Source organism: Phaenicophaeus curvirostris, chromosome 15 (genome assembly GCF_032191515.1).
Source record: "Phaenicophaeus curvirostris isolate KB17595 chromosome 15, BPBGC_Pcur_1.0, whole genome shotgun sequence".
Lineage (NCBI taxonomy): Eukaryota > Metazoa > Chordata > Aves > Cuculiformes > Cuculidae > Phaenicophaeus > Phaenicophaeus curvirostris.
The window spans coordinates 7616430-7631927 of NC_091406.1; the positions used below are offsets into that span (position 1 = coordinate 7616430).

Genomic DNA, 15498 nt, shown 5'->3' on the forward strand with positions numbered 1-15498 from the left:
AAAGAATTTTAGATAAAAGAACAAACTTAAACCAGCTCCAAAGAGGAAATGTGGCAGCAGAAGTGTCCTCTCAGGCAAGATTATAACCCTTCAAATTGCCAGAGTCTCTTTAGCAGCTATTTTGCATTGTGGGTTTATCTGGCAGAAGGAAGATGATGGGGTTGCCAGCCTGCCTAATGATCTTCATCTTACATTTACCTTATTGAGAGGGGAATAATTCTGTTAAATTAACATCGTAGCATATTTTCTGTCTGGCTAGTTGATGAATTAAATAGCCTGGAGAAAATGTTTTATGACTCGTTTGTCCATAAAAATTGCTGAATTTTTCACTCAAAAGGGAATAACTTTTCTGTAGTTGCGTGCTGTAAAACCCTACACCCCTTGCCTGTGGAAAAATATATGTGTATATATATTTATATACAAAAATAATAACTTTAATAAAAGCTGTTTCTTTGGCAAGTAGGAGAGCACACAGATAGATACTGCTCTTGGAGTGACCCCGGCTCGTGCAAGCACCAGTGCTTTGCCGCGTGGTGTGTGCCTCCTGCTCAGAGGAAGCACAGACCATTAATGACAGCCTACAAGTCTGTGACACTTGGATCACTCCATCAATCAAATGTGGCATCTTGTGCCAGCCCAGCCAGCTGTCCTCTTCCATCAGGTTCTGAGAGTGCCGCACTGAAGGCTGCAGGTGCCAGCTGCCATCCTCAAATAACCACTGGACCTGCCCCAGGATGAGCGTACTTAGGGAGCCTGTTTAGATTGAATTTTCTATCTTGACAGTCCCTTTTGAGTTTCAGTTTAGAAGAGGAGAACAAACAAATTATAGGCTAATAAACAAAGTAGCACATCTATAAAAAGGAATCCAAGCCTGGGGCTTTGCTCTTATTGGTTGTAGACCTATTGTGAGGCATCACCATAAGTGCCTGTGACAGCAGGAGATGTTGCTGAGGATGCAGTTGATGCATCGTGCTTGGTTTGACCAAAACTTGCAAAGTCACAGAGAAGTCTGTGGTTCACAGATCCACCAAACTCCTGAACTTTCATGTCACTTCTATTACTGTATAAGTGTGCCAAAAAGGTCAAGAAGAGGAAGAATATATTTTTTTAAATGAGGAAATACATTATGAACATGCTAATTAGAATGTTCCATAAGCATATTTGCTTTCTTTCAGTCATTTCCAGTGTGAAAAAGAAAGGCGCACTATGCAGATATGGAGAGCACTTCTGTGAGTCCTAGCTGAGGTTTTGCTGCTGGTGTACACCCTGAGGGAGGCCCACTGTAAAGGGGTGAAACAGTGGTTTTCAAATCTGTGGGCAGGGACACTTCTGCAAACTTAAAACTCCAAAACTTCAGACCTTGAGCATGTCAGGCCGTGAAGAGCTTGCAGCTACAAGATACTTGAATAGTAGGAAGATATTGCCAGTCAGGCTTTTATAGCTGAAACCTTTGTTTCATAGCAAAAAAAGTTATTTCTGCTTCTGTAGCCCCTAGACTGATGTGGGGTAGGCAATATAAACCGTTTTCACAAAGAGGGTCTACCACTGTTCTGCATTACAGCACTTCTCAGTGCAGCAGGTTGCCCTGCTACATCTCTATGATAGCTATTATCATCACTAGATCCTTTTCCTCACTTGCTGATTTCTAGGCTGTTCATTCTTATTCTCCAGTACATATGAGTTTTCTATTATTTGTTTGCTGAATGCAATCATTTGCAATTTTCCATGCTGAAAAAAAGTGAAGCTTCTTTGAAAAAAATGCAATGAAACATCCTCAGGTTGAAAGAAGCCCTGAGCAGAGCCGATGACACAGGGCCTTTAATTTACCAAACGTCAGTGGTTTGATGGCAATTCAACATGACTGGTGATTGCTTGCATCGTGTTGCTTCTGTGGCTGGAAAGGCTGTTTACCTTTGAAAGACAGAAAACTCAGCTAAGCAATCTCCTGTGACCTGCTAATGATTTTTTTTCAAAAGGCTCCTGAATTGCTGAGGAGGACAAGCCCCTGGAAAAAAACCCACCTCTTTGCACATATGCTTGTTTCTATGCCTGCTACAAATAGGTCAAACCAGAAGAATGATGTTTGGGGCTAAATTTGCAAAAGAACACTTCATATAAGGAGTTTATTTGCAGTAAGGTGATTCTTAATTTGACCAGTGAAGGACAGTGGTTTTTTCAAGTTGTTTCTCTCATGTTTATTGTCCCAGCTCAACCTGACACTGAAAACTTTCTCAGCATTTCTCATGCTTGTTGGGGGACTACTTAGAAGTATGAGTGGCCCTCTACTATTTTTAGAGCAATGGTTCAAAAAGGGAGAAAAAAAAAGCCATCTGGTTCTCATTAATTTGCTGAAATTATCAGAACATTTTCTGAGAGAGAATATGCTCCGTTTAGGGAAAGTAGAGACAGGGGCTTTTCCATTTATGCTAACAGCTTGGTGCATGTGGATGCAAACTCACCTGCCAGGAAACAGTCACGTTTTTGAAAATGAATTTGGGGTCCAAGGTCCTTGGATAACATCAGAATTGATGGTCTTTTATCTATAGACTTGCATTGTGGGTAGTGGTGGTGTTAGCTTCCTCCCATTGCCATGCAGGGGGTTATAGAGGGATTGATTATTTTTTTGTGTTAAAAAGACAGCTAGGATCTTGAATACTGTTTGAAGCAATAATTTAATGATGTTCAATTTCCACATTTTTAGAGGTGCACATCTGCAAGCAGTGCAGTTTAACACACACATACAGTAAGTTTTGGTTGCTGCTGAGACACAGCCCTTCAATACCAGGCTTTGTAGCTTATCATGAATGGCTGTATCTCTGATGTGCCACTTTCCTTTTAATATTTGGCTCTTAGACCTTGTCTTCTGGGCTTTTGTGGATGCAGAGCAAAATTTGTAGAAACACTGATGTGTCTGCTCTCGTTCACAGCCTGAGCAGTTTCCAGGCTCCTGCAGTCCTACATGGCCCATCTGTTGCTGGTGCAAGCATTAATGTACATGACTTGCATTGCTCTTGCTGCTGCTGGTGAATCTATCAAACAGATTACTAGCTTGCTGAAGATGATTTTATAGACTCTGCAGCTGGTTTGTTTAAAACTGGATTACTGTCACATTTAGAAACATTTAGCACCATTGGACCAATGAGGAATAACAATAAAAAGAGGCTGACAAGATTTAATCAGTTTTTAGGAGATGAGACTTAATCAAACATGAAAGGTTGAAGGCTGATAGAGCTAACGAATTTGAATATGTAATGCAGGGCCTGTCTGAATGGTAGTACATTTTCTCTGGCCATGGTTGTTTCATAATGAGGTAGTGTTTGCGAAAGTTATCAAATCAATAGGTATAAAATCCTTTGTGCAAGTATTTCCTTTTTTCTTTTTTTTTTTTTAATTTTTTGTGTGTGTTGTTATAGTGAGAGATGTATTGACTTTCTAAAGAAAGCCCAACCAAGGTAGGTTCTGTGCAAATGCACACTACAACGATCTCTGCCCTGACATTAGCAGTCTAAATCAACTGCAGTATTTCGCTTTCTCATTTAACCCCTTTCCAAGCTCCAAAACCACACATTCCCTCCACACCCCTATGTTTTAATCTTGGTCAAAGACAAGGACAGCACTAGGAATGGAGTTTGTGTTATAGGTAATCTCTCTTGTAATTTATAAATTGGTGATGCTTTAACTGAACAAAAAAGTAACTATATAAGTTCATCATTTGAAATCCATGCTTGTGTAGTAGGAACCTGACCCATCTCTTCATGATTTTGGTGGGAACAGAATTCTGCCTGTGTTTTCTTCAGCAAATGCAGCAGTTGTAAATATTTTTCTGTTTCTACTGGGTTAATTGTGAGAGATACTGCTCTTTGCCCACCTCCTTCTGGCAATGCTGGCAGAGCTCTGCTGGGCTTCAGAGGGAGTTTTGTCTCGCTTCTTTTTTTAAAGAGAAGATGATGTGACAACAGAAGGACCAAACCCTGAAAGGTCCTTTTAAAAAATTAAAAATTTGGAGTGCCTGAGATTTTTTCATTTGTTTTTTTTTGGCCCCCTGCAAACCTCCTTTCAGCTGAAGCAGCTGGTGTGGAAGAAAAAGGTAACTCTATTTTCCTGCCTCATTCAGGTCAGGTTCTTCACTCTGCTAGGAGAAGGTATAAACTCTTATTAACTGCTGACACCAAGGTCTGCTATAAAAGACAAATATGCTACAGGAAGAGGATGAGGGGAACTGGGTTGGGATAAGGATTTTTAATCAGCATCAGGCCTGACAGTGAACTAACACTCCAACCAGCTGAATGATTGAGAGTCCTGAAATGGTGAAGTAGTCAGTAAATGCCATATTTTGTGTAATGCTGTATCAGTTGCTGAACATGTGGTGTTGCTCTCTTTTTCTCAACCAAGATCAGAAATGAGTTGTTCTATTCATTTTGGTTGTCATAGTACTCAGTAGTGATGGGGTTGCATGGTGACTTTGGTATTTATTTCAGTCATCAAACCTTGAAGCATTTCCCTAATTGGATGTACAGTTTCTTCTTAATTTCAGAATATAAAGTGCACATAGTAACATGGTTCAGTACTGAATGAAGGAGAACATCAGTGTTGCTGCTTACAAACCTCAGTTTTGATATGTGCATGAATTGGACTCTAAAGAACTTTTCATCAGGATAACAGGCGGCCTCATTGTTTGCCATGTAGAACGAGAAAATTCACCGTTAGATGCAGGCCATCTGCAGGGTTTTGAGCTAAGCCTAGATTTCTCCTTTTGAGAGAATGTTTTTGCTGCACTTCCAGCATTGACTAGTCATTATTGATACCTCATTCTTTCCTTTGCTCCCTCCTTGACTTTTTGGCAAGGTCATACACTTGGGATTTAGAGCTTTTTTTTTTTGTATGTGGTGACTGTTGTAGCAAAGATGAATGGGAATGGAAGCTCTTGTGTGTTGCTCTGTCTGGAAACCAACTCAAGGTTAGAGATCTCGGTGACTTTTATTGTCACCTTTCCTGACAAAAACCTCTCAATATGAAATATAAACTAAAATATGAACCCTCAGAAAAGTGGCAACTAACTGGAGATAGAAGTGAAAAGATTGGTGTGGTGATACACATTGCTTATTGTTTATAGTATTTGTCTACTTAAAGCCCACTTCTCTCTTGAGAGCCTGGCTTACTTAAAGAAGAATTGTTACTCTCTGAGAGAAGTTTCCTATATCATAACAGCCTTATAGAAACATGTTGCGAAACCAGCTGCCATGAAATTGAATTACAGGTGGTGTACTCTTCACTGCTTAAATTGCTCTATTATATCACAGGCCTCATCGTTTCTTTTTGAACAAATAACTGCAATTTAGCAGGAGCCTAAGAGATGACGGTATAAGCAGTCAGGGATTGTTTAAGGCTTCCCTAATGATGGAAAATTGTTCTTATCCATCTAGAGGGTGTTGTCTTTGTCAAAATGCATGTGCAATGAATGGAAAAGGAAAACTGTTTCCTCATGGCATCTTTTTCCTAAGTTTGTTTTTATGTTTTTGAATGTGTGAAACAATTCCCTGCAGGTTTTTAGACTTGTCAAAGCAATATGGTCGTTCATATTTAACTTTGACACTGCTCCAATGCATCAAATTATGGTACTGCGTGTAGTGAGATATTTAACTTCCTTCACTTTCAGTTTGTTGGAATTTAGTAGATGTTGTTCAACCTAAAACTTCGCGGGTTTTCATGGAATAAGGTTTTCAAAGTTCCTTCAGGAAATATTTAACAGTAACTCTCAGTGCAGAAATTAATTATTATTTTAGGCTTATTTTGTGTAGTTATAGAGTCCTGATTGCTGCTTTGTGTGTGCCCATCCCATGCTCCATTATTCTAATCCCACTCCTGCTCAATCTGTGGAGTGGCCTTTTCTATAATGTAGCAGTTTTTCTTGGAGTTTAATGTATGCAAATTGCTACAATGATTTAGAAACAGTGTAATTCCTACAGAAAAAGGATGCTTGCAAGAATCTTGGATGTGAAAATTAACCTTGCTTCCCCCACTATCTATCCAGGTCTGTATTATGCTATGAAAAGCACTTTATACTGAAGAAGAAGAAGCTGCTCTATCACAGAGCTCAGAACAAGTGCTATAAGTATCCTATGCTCCAAATCCTTAATAGTCTGAAGATTTGGTGAGTTGTAAACTTATTCCTCCTGTTGCAACAGATTTCACAGAAAAAATGAGACTAGAAAGGATAGCAAGAGCTCAGTTTGTCCCTCCTCTTGCCTGAAGGCAGGACCTGTTCTTCCAAATCCTACTTTATTTTTGACAGATGGTTGTCTAACTCGTTCTTAAAATTTCTCAGTGATCAAGATTTGCTTACTTGCTTTGAAGTGTCGTTTGTGGAAAGGCAATTAAATGTGTTTCAATGATCTTATTTTGTCCATGTACCATTACCAATTAGGATCAGTTTTCTTGCTTGTTTCAGGTTCTTTGCGTGCAGGCTTTGTGCTTGTGACTTTTTGGATTAGTGGCAGCTGATTGATGCTTCCACCCATCCCTGCTCCTCTCCTGGTTTGAATATGAGTTTTGCAACATATGCTTCTAGCCAGTGTGTGTGTCAGGCTACTGATGCTCAGCCCACTTGATGGACAGTATCATGCAAGTTCTCTTTTATTTCAGGAATTTCAATTTCATGGCAATCTTTAGAAAAGCAGGAGAAAAGGAGGGCAATTTTTTTGATTGAATTCTTTTGAATTTATATTTTTTGCTGATAAAACCTACATAGATACTTTTACTAAATCCTTCCCTGTTGTCACTTGAAGCAAGATGTGAGAAGATAAAACCACTTCATGAAGTTCTGTGAAAAATTAATGTGTACTGTAATTTAGAAGATATATTGCTGAAGGGCGTTTAAACATTATGTTTTTTTTTTCTGCAAATTCTATTTTAAGAGAAACCAAATACCTAGTAAGGGATATTTCAGAAATTCAGTGAACTGCTTCTGATACTAAAGGAAGAATAGAGGTGAAATGAGGGGCATGGACTGCACAGCCTAATGAGAGTACCTAAGCCTAAAGATGCAAAATTGCAAATTGCACAAATTACAAACCACTGTCCCTTGCATTCAAACCGGCTTTTAGCACTCAGAGCAGCTCCAGAGTTGCAATGTGATATCAGGATGCAGATGTGCTTGCAATGTTATGTGGCTGTTGAGAGTTGCAGCATTCCCAAAGCCTCTGTCTGACTCCAGCCAGCACTGGCACACAATGCGTTGGTACCATGTGCTGATATAAACCTTTTCAGACTCTGAACTGTGCTGCTGAATTAAATTACTGTGGGACAAGCTAGGGAATAAACTTGTGAGATACTGGGGAAAGGACCAGTGCTGCAGTGTACAGGTTCCCTTACCTAGTGAACCCTTGTCTGCTGTTGGAGGCAAGCAAAGCGTTTAAGTGATGATACAGCTTCAAGTCCCTGGTACATTAGGGAGATGCTATCTAGGCTTCTGCTTGCAGCCAGGGAATTGTTTGGAGCAGCTGCTGTGCTGCAGGGTGAGTGTTCTGACCTGGGTGAAGGGGTCTTTGATGGGATAGAAAAACCAGAGCCCGGGGTTAGGGGTAATAAAAAGTTAAAAAGACAGGTTTACAAAGGAGCAGTAGCTTTCTCACAGCCTGCTCTTCCTGGCCCATAGAAGCTGCTAACTGTCATGTCAAATCTATAAAGTGTTAATACAACTCATGGCTATAGTTCATTGTTTTGACTAAAATTGTTTTTTTCCTTCACTTGCTAAGAATTCAAGGAAAAGTTTAAAAATGTATTTCCTCACTTGCATCACTTTCTGCATCTAAAAATCTGTCTGAATTAGCATGTCTGTCTTACCTTTGGGATGTTGATTTTCTCCTTTTCCTCATCCTCTAGCTTGTACAGGTCAAGGATGGGAAAGCAGGAATAACTTTGGTTCTGTTTTGCTAATAGTGAGATATCAGATAGTCTAGTGCAGCTTGTGTAACCTGAGGATGTGATAACCAGATATTTCTTCTGCTGATGACTGACTATTCATCTTTGTAAACTGGGATAAGTCAGGGGATGTGTTAGGTTTCTTTTTCCTTTAGAAAAGAACAGAGCATTTTGCATTGAATGAAAAATCATTTGAGACAGTGATGAGATTAGTCAGTCAAGGCAGAATAAAAACTGGGAGAGATGTAATTCATTGTTTGTTTTTTCAAGCTGCTGACATGATGTGAGAGCTGCTAATGCAGTTTGAAGTACAAATCATATTCAAAACTCCCTGATAACTACCTGGAAATTCTCATTCTATCCACAACTTTTGTGTTATCATAAATGAGACAACTTGAAAGCTACTTGTTGCATTTCGTATTGCATGCGTAAGTCATTTGCACTTCAAATGAACTGGCCTAGATTATTTTAGATGTTTTATTTTTTTCATGGCTTTCATAAACTGAATTACTACTGTCTTTCACGTTTAACAATACGAGAATTGCAGAGTGAGGAGACATGACAAATGACTACCTTGGTGCAAGCTGACGAGCAATTTAGGTTGTAAAATCTGGGTTTCAGAGCATCAGATGAGAATGTCTGATCACCTTTGAAAAATTGTTCACTGTCTAGATTTTAATTCTAATATGTTTTTATATTCTGACTACAGCTAGTATTTCAGAGCTCCGAGTGTGAATGTCTGTGAAATGTGTTTCTGAGTCTCTCCGTAGCCCCAGGCTCAGCCCTGGTGGCTGGCTTCTACCTGTGGGGCTTGAGTAAGGTTCAGGGGAGATGTGAGGAGAATAGATTTCCATCATAGGCTTCACTGTAGTCTTCTGCATACCTAAGGAATACAGGTGCAATCATAGCCACTGTCTATACCAGTGCAAGAGATGGATCCGTGCTGTGCTGTGCAGGGAGTGTCACCCTGCTCATCCCTGGCAGTGGGCAGAGGTTGCTGGCAAGTGGACTGGCTGGGAATCTGCAGTGCTGATATTGTCTGGTACCTTACGTCCTTGGTCACTGCGTATAGCTTGGTTTTCCTCTGTATTTCTTGAAGCTGCTAGCACTCTCTGTGGTAGCTTAGGCACACTTGTGCTGACTTTCACTCAGATCTGCTTTGGACACACTGTGGTCGTCTGTGCTTTTGAGATTGTTACCTAATATTTTCAGGTCAAGTTGCCTGAAGCAATGAGGGGGCTGTGTAGCAGTCCATGGTGACGTTAGTTTCCGTAGCAGGAGCTGAAGGGCATGCGTTGGAAAGTATGAGGTGTGCAGGCTCTCCTCAGTGAGCAGTGGACTTTATCATAGCTTTTCTCCATAGTCTGCTGCAGGGTCTGTTTCAGACAGATACTATCATGGCAACATCCAGCCAGAGTTTTCTGGAAATAGGTTGTTGCCCCCAGAACATACTGGGAAGAAGCTGTGGTCCATCCAGTGTCAAATGGTCAGATGCCATGAGCTTGGGAGTGAAGCAGAATGTGCATCATATTGATGAGTACAGAGTCTTGTCTTCATCCAGGAGGCGAAATAAAGCTAATGGAGTCTCTCCAAAGCTTCAGGGCTTGATTCTCGGCTGCTGTAAATCAGTGCAGTTCAGTATAACTAAGGTTGAGGATCTGACCACATAACTTTATCTGTGCAGTGCACAACAGATGATTAAGTACTAATGCATGTTGAGGTGATGTGGGCAGTATGTAAGGATGAAGCAGGAATGTGCCTAAAAGCCTCCTAATCTATAGTTTGTTCGATTTGCGCCATTTATCTCTCCATCGCCATTCCAGTATCTCTGTATTAATCTGGAAGACTCTCCTTGCTGAATATGATGAATGTGTAGGAGTCCAGAAAGGCTGGGCATACTCACAGCTGCTATGTTAAAAATGATTATCCGGCGTTTCTAGCTCAGATGCAGTCCTGGAAAGCATGGAAACAACCTGGGATATGTGCTTTTGGTGCTAGAAGAGGTTAGCAGGAGGTAGATGCTCATGAACTAATTGGACATCTGGGATTCTCTTTTAAGGAACACCCTCATATAAACCAATGTACATACCCAGGACACAGTTGCTGCTCAGTCAATTGTTTCCTAAACTGACAGTTGTTTCAAGATAAGAGATGTTTTTGTTTCGCTCGGAGCCCTTTTTCTCCAAGTCCAAAAGAGCTTGAAAAATATTATCTCATGGAAAAATACCTTTGGGTATGCATGTGGAAAAAGGTGAGTGCATTCTGCAGTGCTAGCAGGGTTGCTATGCATGCCTCCATTTTCCTTCTGAATGCAGTTTATAAAGGAAAAAAGATAGCTTCAAATGCAAAGGATGCGAGCAGCTGTGGTTTTATCTAATGTGGTACAAAGTGGCCCATCATGAATTGAGTGAAGTGTTGCTACCTAGGGGGAGGCACTTCATCCTCCCTGTGTGGCTGGAATGATATGAATGCTAGGTGTTGACTTTTAATGAATATTCATCAGTTGTGTGTATGTGGAGGGCTTTATAGCCTGTCATTACAGCCTTATCTTATGCATTAGGGAGAGAAGGTGGCTCCTGCTTTGTGTGTCTGATGTTAGACAGGGCAAAATACTTTTGCCTGTGAGCCTGGAAGGGCTAAGACTTGCTGGGTTCTGAAAGAGAGCTCTGCACTGTTCAGAGAATACCAAAAAGGGAGTGTCCAAGGTCAAGCAAACAGAGAAAAATAAAAAAGGAATACTGAGCAGGCAGTAAATATTGTGCTTAGGAGGCTTGTCTTCTCATCCTATAAATTTATGTCCTTGGTGCCTGCACTTTCTGTCTCACATCGCTGTTGTTCTGGACTTGCCTAGGTGGTTGTGTCATGACTTTTTTTCACTGTTTATAATTCTTATGTGCCAGCATAGTACAAATGTGTGATACCTTTTCGAGCCCCCTCCCCCAAGTTGTTTCTTTTTTCCCCTCTGATGAGTAACACATTCTGGTGGTACTCTGGTGATCCTACTTGCCTCTGAAAGGCCCTTTATACTTCCCCGTGCCCTTCCACAAACACCTGGAGCTTCCACCCTTGAGATGTCCAGAGACTTTTGGGTGCTTCCCTCTTGGGCAATGGTCTCCTTATTAGCAGCCAAGTGGTGAACAACACAGCATGGATCCTGCTGCTGGCTCTTTCATTGGACTAATCTTTTCTGGACTTAGCTGTGTATGACTTCTCTAGGTGTCCCATACAATGAGTGGTTAGAGATGGTTGTGGATGCTGCATGTGTTGAACACGATCTCTCTTCTCACTTCTGTAGTTTGATGTACTGGTTGCAGCACTGTGATTCTTAAAAGTCTGCAAAAAGCCTGAATCTTTTTATCTGCCTGATTTGAATGGAAGTAAACTGTTTAATGGCATCAAAAATGTGAATTTCCTCACAGCTATGGATGAGATAGACCTTTTCACTGTGGCATATTTACAGGATAGAGCACCTGTTGTGAAGTCCAGACATTATCCTTACCTAGGTATTAGGCTCAGATCTTCTGAGATGTATGATGCACAAGCCCAGCAGTGCTTCCTTGAAAAGAAGTGATTGTTGCCTTGGGCTTGCAGGGCTTCTGTAGTGGTGACTTGAGACCGGTGGCCTGGTGTCAGATGGGTGCAGTGAGCTCTGGATGTGCAGGAGTAAAACTTGGCTTCACCATGGCTATGTGCTGAGTCGATGAGGCAAAAGGCTCTGAAACCAATGGTTCTCTACTTTCCTTTCCAGGTGAAGCAGCATTTAATTGGCTTCACCTTCTCTAATGCAAAATATAGATCAAATTTAAACCAAAAAGTTCATCTTGAAACAAGAGCGCTCCACTGAATATTCCCATAGTGTTGCTTAATGCAGTATTACAGTGTCGTTTTTACAGTGAGGGGAGGTTCTGGGGTGAAGGATGGAAAAATATAGCCCAAATTGCCTCCATGAAGCAGTTACTGAGGTGGATGAGCCAGATTTGTCTTGTTGAGCTTGCCCTGTAGTTTTGCATGTGACATTGTTTGCAGGGTAGCTTTATTTCCCAGATGATCAATCCTTTTCTTTTCCTACTACCTTGTGTTTGGATAAAAATTATCTTTTTGCTTCTTTCTTCTATGAATTAACAGCAAATCACTGTTTCTTTGTTGAGCAATAGAGAAGGTTTTAATTTTCCATGCTGAAAATCACCCAGGAGCTGTTTAAATGAAAAATCTGTTTTGTAGGAAAAACAGCAAACCAAAAATTGCTGGTGACTAAAAAGTACTCACAGCATCTGTTGTTTGACTGTATCCATGTTGCAATTAATAACAAAACGTAAAAATATATCAGCATTCAACTCCATTAATTTCATTTCTTTTTTTAAATGATAGTAGTTTATTATTCTTTCAGATGGGCTTTGCAAAGGTACAAAATGGCATGCATAATAAATGAATGAGCAACTATACAAGTTTAATATAATCCTCAGAAGTCTAACAGAGGTGTTTAATTTTTCTTAAAATATTCAAAGAAATTGATACAAAATATAGCCCTTCCAGGAAAAACATGTATTTAAACATTGATTAGACTCACCTGTTGAGCTACGTAAAATTTAATCACTAATGGTTTTGTGTTCTAGTGGTTCATCTTGCTTCTGTCATGCTATTCAGTTTGAGATCTGTATATTATTATTTTCCTATTTCCCTCATGTTGCTGGAGAGATCCAGAGGTGTTGCCCAGTATGCAGACATATGCTCTTTGAGTTATTACAGTGCAGTATTGTATCAGCCTCTAAGTTCAGTTTTAAATGTGTTTCAACTTAGTGTAAACTGGCCTAAGGTTGGCTTAAATGGATGAGCAAGTCAACTCCTGTGCCTGTTCCCAGCCTGTTTGCCCTGCAAACACATGCATCTGACTAGTCTCTGTAGTGCCCACTCAGCCTCTGGTGTTAATTTAGCTCATTAGCTGAAATATAACACCTGACCTTAGATAAACTCCTGAGTGCAGGTAAAGTCTTGGGCTCCCAGTTCTTTGCACTGCCTGCCAGTGTCAGTGTGTGCAAGGTCTGACTCTCAGTAATCTTTCTAATTTACAAGGCGGAATAGGAGGATGCTCATTCTGTGTCTGGCACTTGAAAACAGTTGTTTGAGGTGTATGATGTTTATACACACATGCAGAAATATCCTCAACCTGCACTGACAAAGAGATGTGTAGATGTGGTGCTAAGGGACTGTTGGACTTGATGATTTTAAGGGTCTTTTCCAACCTAAGTAATTCTGTGATTCTGAGTTACTTAAACTGGTACTCTGGTTTCTGCTGATCATTTGCTGCTGTCAGAGTATGTTTTAATTTCTTTGGTTTTTACTTTTTTTCTTCTTGTGGTGGGAAGATGACACGTAATGTATACGTGTTGCTGGGTTCCACAGTATTAAGTGTAGGGCCGGTATATAAATGCAGCTAATGAAATTGGGGACTGTGTGGCCTCAAACCATTTAAAATAATGGCATGTGCAATCTCACTCCATTACATTTGAGTGGAAGCAGTTCACGGTAAAGTGCTGGCTCCCCAAGAGGCCAGGGAGTCTGATTGAATCTTACTCGCAAAATGGACAGTGAAGATCAGTTTGTTGCAGGGCAGATGACAGCTCTGACTCAACAGAAACTGCACTGCTCAGGGGAAAGGTTGCCTGGAGCCTGAAAATACATTTCCCTTTCTTTTTCTTTCATTTTCTCTCATAAGCTTTGCAGCAAAGGCATCTGCCCAGCACTCGCTTTCTCTGAAGGCTCTGAGGGGCAGCACCTATCTTTGGTACAAGTGGGGCTGTGCTGGTGATACTGGTTTTCATCCTCCCAGCTACGTGGTTCAGAGCAAATAGTTACATTGGGAGGGCATTTTTCCAACATTAAAATCTTTGTCCTGTCTTCTGACATACTTGTATTGAAAGACTGATTTAAATATGTGGGGACTTTCTTGACTACCTTGATGCACCAAGAGGTCCTTGTAGCGGGGAGGTGGCCAGGCTCTGGCCTGGGTGCTTTAAACGAATGAACTCCTTCTTATCCTGGTGTAATGTGTTTCAAAATAGATAAATTTTTGGGAAAAAATTGACAAAATAGTTCTGACATACGCTGATGAGTTTCTTTCTGCAATCTGTCCATCTGGAGCGGTGCCCATCCCTGGTGGGTGTTATTTTCTTGAGGAGTTCATCCCCTCATAAATGCTTGGCGAGCAATGCTTGTTTTCTCACCACCACCGGTCAGCCAGTATCTGGATGGGAAGACAGAAAGTACACAGTGCTGCTGTGCTCAGCTCAAGATTCACTGAGGATTTTAAGCCTGCTTTCTGTTCCTGCAGAAAAGGCATCTGGGGAGTATTTCTGCTCTCCTGGGGAGTTGCTGTGCTGGTGGGGGAGGAAAAATTAAAATTGCTCCCGATCTGGAGTATTTGAATATAAATACATCTGCCAAAAGTATCGCTGCATGCATATCAGGACAGGACAGTACTTGACTGTAATCGTGAAGATTGACTAGAAGAAACAAGATTCACAATTAAGTAGAACACTACAGAAATCAGCTTGCAAGCTATTGGCCTTTACCAAGTGGAAACAGGACTTCTGCAAGACAAATAGCAGTTCCCAAATGCTTATCTAGCAAAAACACATTGAACAAAATAAACTTGACTCTTTCCAATGAAGGTTTCATGCTGATGATAAAACTTGCTGACGTCTTCAGTGATGGGAAGTAACAGGAGACACAGTAATTTGGGAGGGAGAGAGAAGTAGAGTTGGAGGTGCAAGTCTGGAAGAGATGCAAAGCACCACGCAGCAATGAGACTTCAGCCTTCACCATGAGTTGTTTCACTCCTCGTCTCTTCCAGTGTTGGGAGCATCTTTTATGTGCAGCTTTTCCCCGCCTTCTTACAGCTTCACAGGCATATAATAATTTTGCCAGAAGAAACATTGCAAATCCAAGGAATGGAAACTTAACCTCAATGAGAAAATTATTTTTCTGTATGGTTCTATCATATTGGGGAATTAATTTATCAGAGGTGCAAGAGGAGGTAGGTACTTTTTTCTCCCACATAGGTTAGAAATGTAGAACTTTTATATGAACATAACAGTACTTATAAAATACCTGGAACTGAAGTGTGATAGGAGTTTTGGGGAAATATTGAAGTCGTCCTGCTTCTATGTGCTTTATTGGAAGGGGCATATGAACAATGTCCCATAAGCATGGGTTGCAGAGCCTTATGGTTAATTGACAAACATGAAGCCTTCAGCCTTGAGACTAAATTTGGAAGTCGGGAGGAGGAAGGCTTGAAAAAACATTTACATTTTGAATGTAGATGATGTGGTTTATAGGTTCAGTTAGCCTGGCATGCTTAGTAGGGTAAGAACAAAAATGTGTTATATGTCAGTGTATGGACACTGTTAAATTTGTATACCGCTTTTTAGTGCATAATTGCAAATTATCTCCTGGTTTTATAATCTGTTTTGCCTGGGTAAAATGCAGTTAAATCCAGTGAAATACAATATTTGTCTTGGCGTTAGACAATTGGACCATTTAATCACAGCTGTAAGGAAGAGCTCATTTCTCTTCTCAGTT

General features: G+C 40.6%; 1 protein-coding gene across 5 annotated transcripts in view; it reads left to right on the top strand.

The window, feature by feature from the left end:
- SGCD (sarcoglycan delta) overlaps positions 1–15498 on the top strand; it is a 376457-nt gene that overhangs the window by 122094 nt on the left and 238865 nt on the right. Inside the window, exon 1 of one of the 5 annotated variants that reach the window (XM_069869199.1) lies at positions 14828–14953. The exons of the other annotated variants lie outside the window; for them this stretch is intronic. The gene's annotated coding sequence lies outside the window, so the exon portion shown is untranslated. Of the gene's footprint in view, positions 1–14827; positions 14954–15498 lie in introns of those variants that run through there. 5 annotated transcript variants of the gene reach the window in all.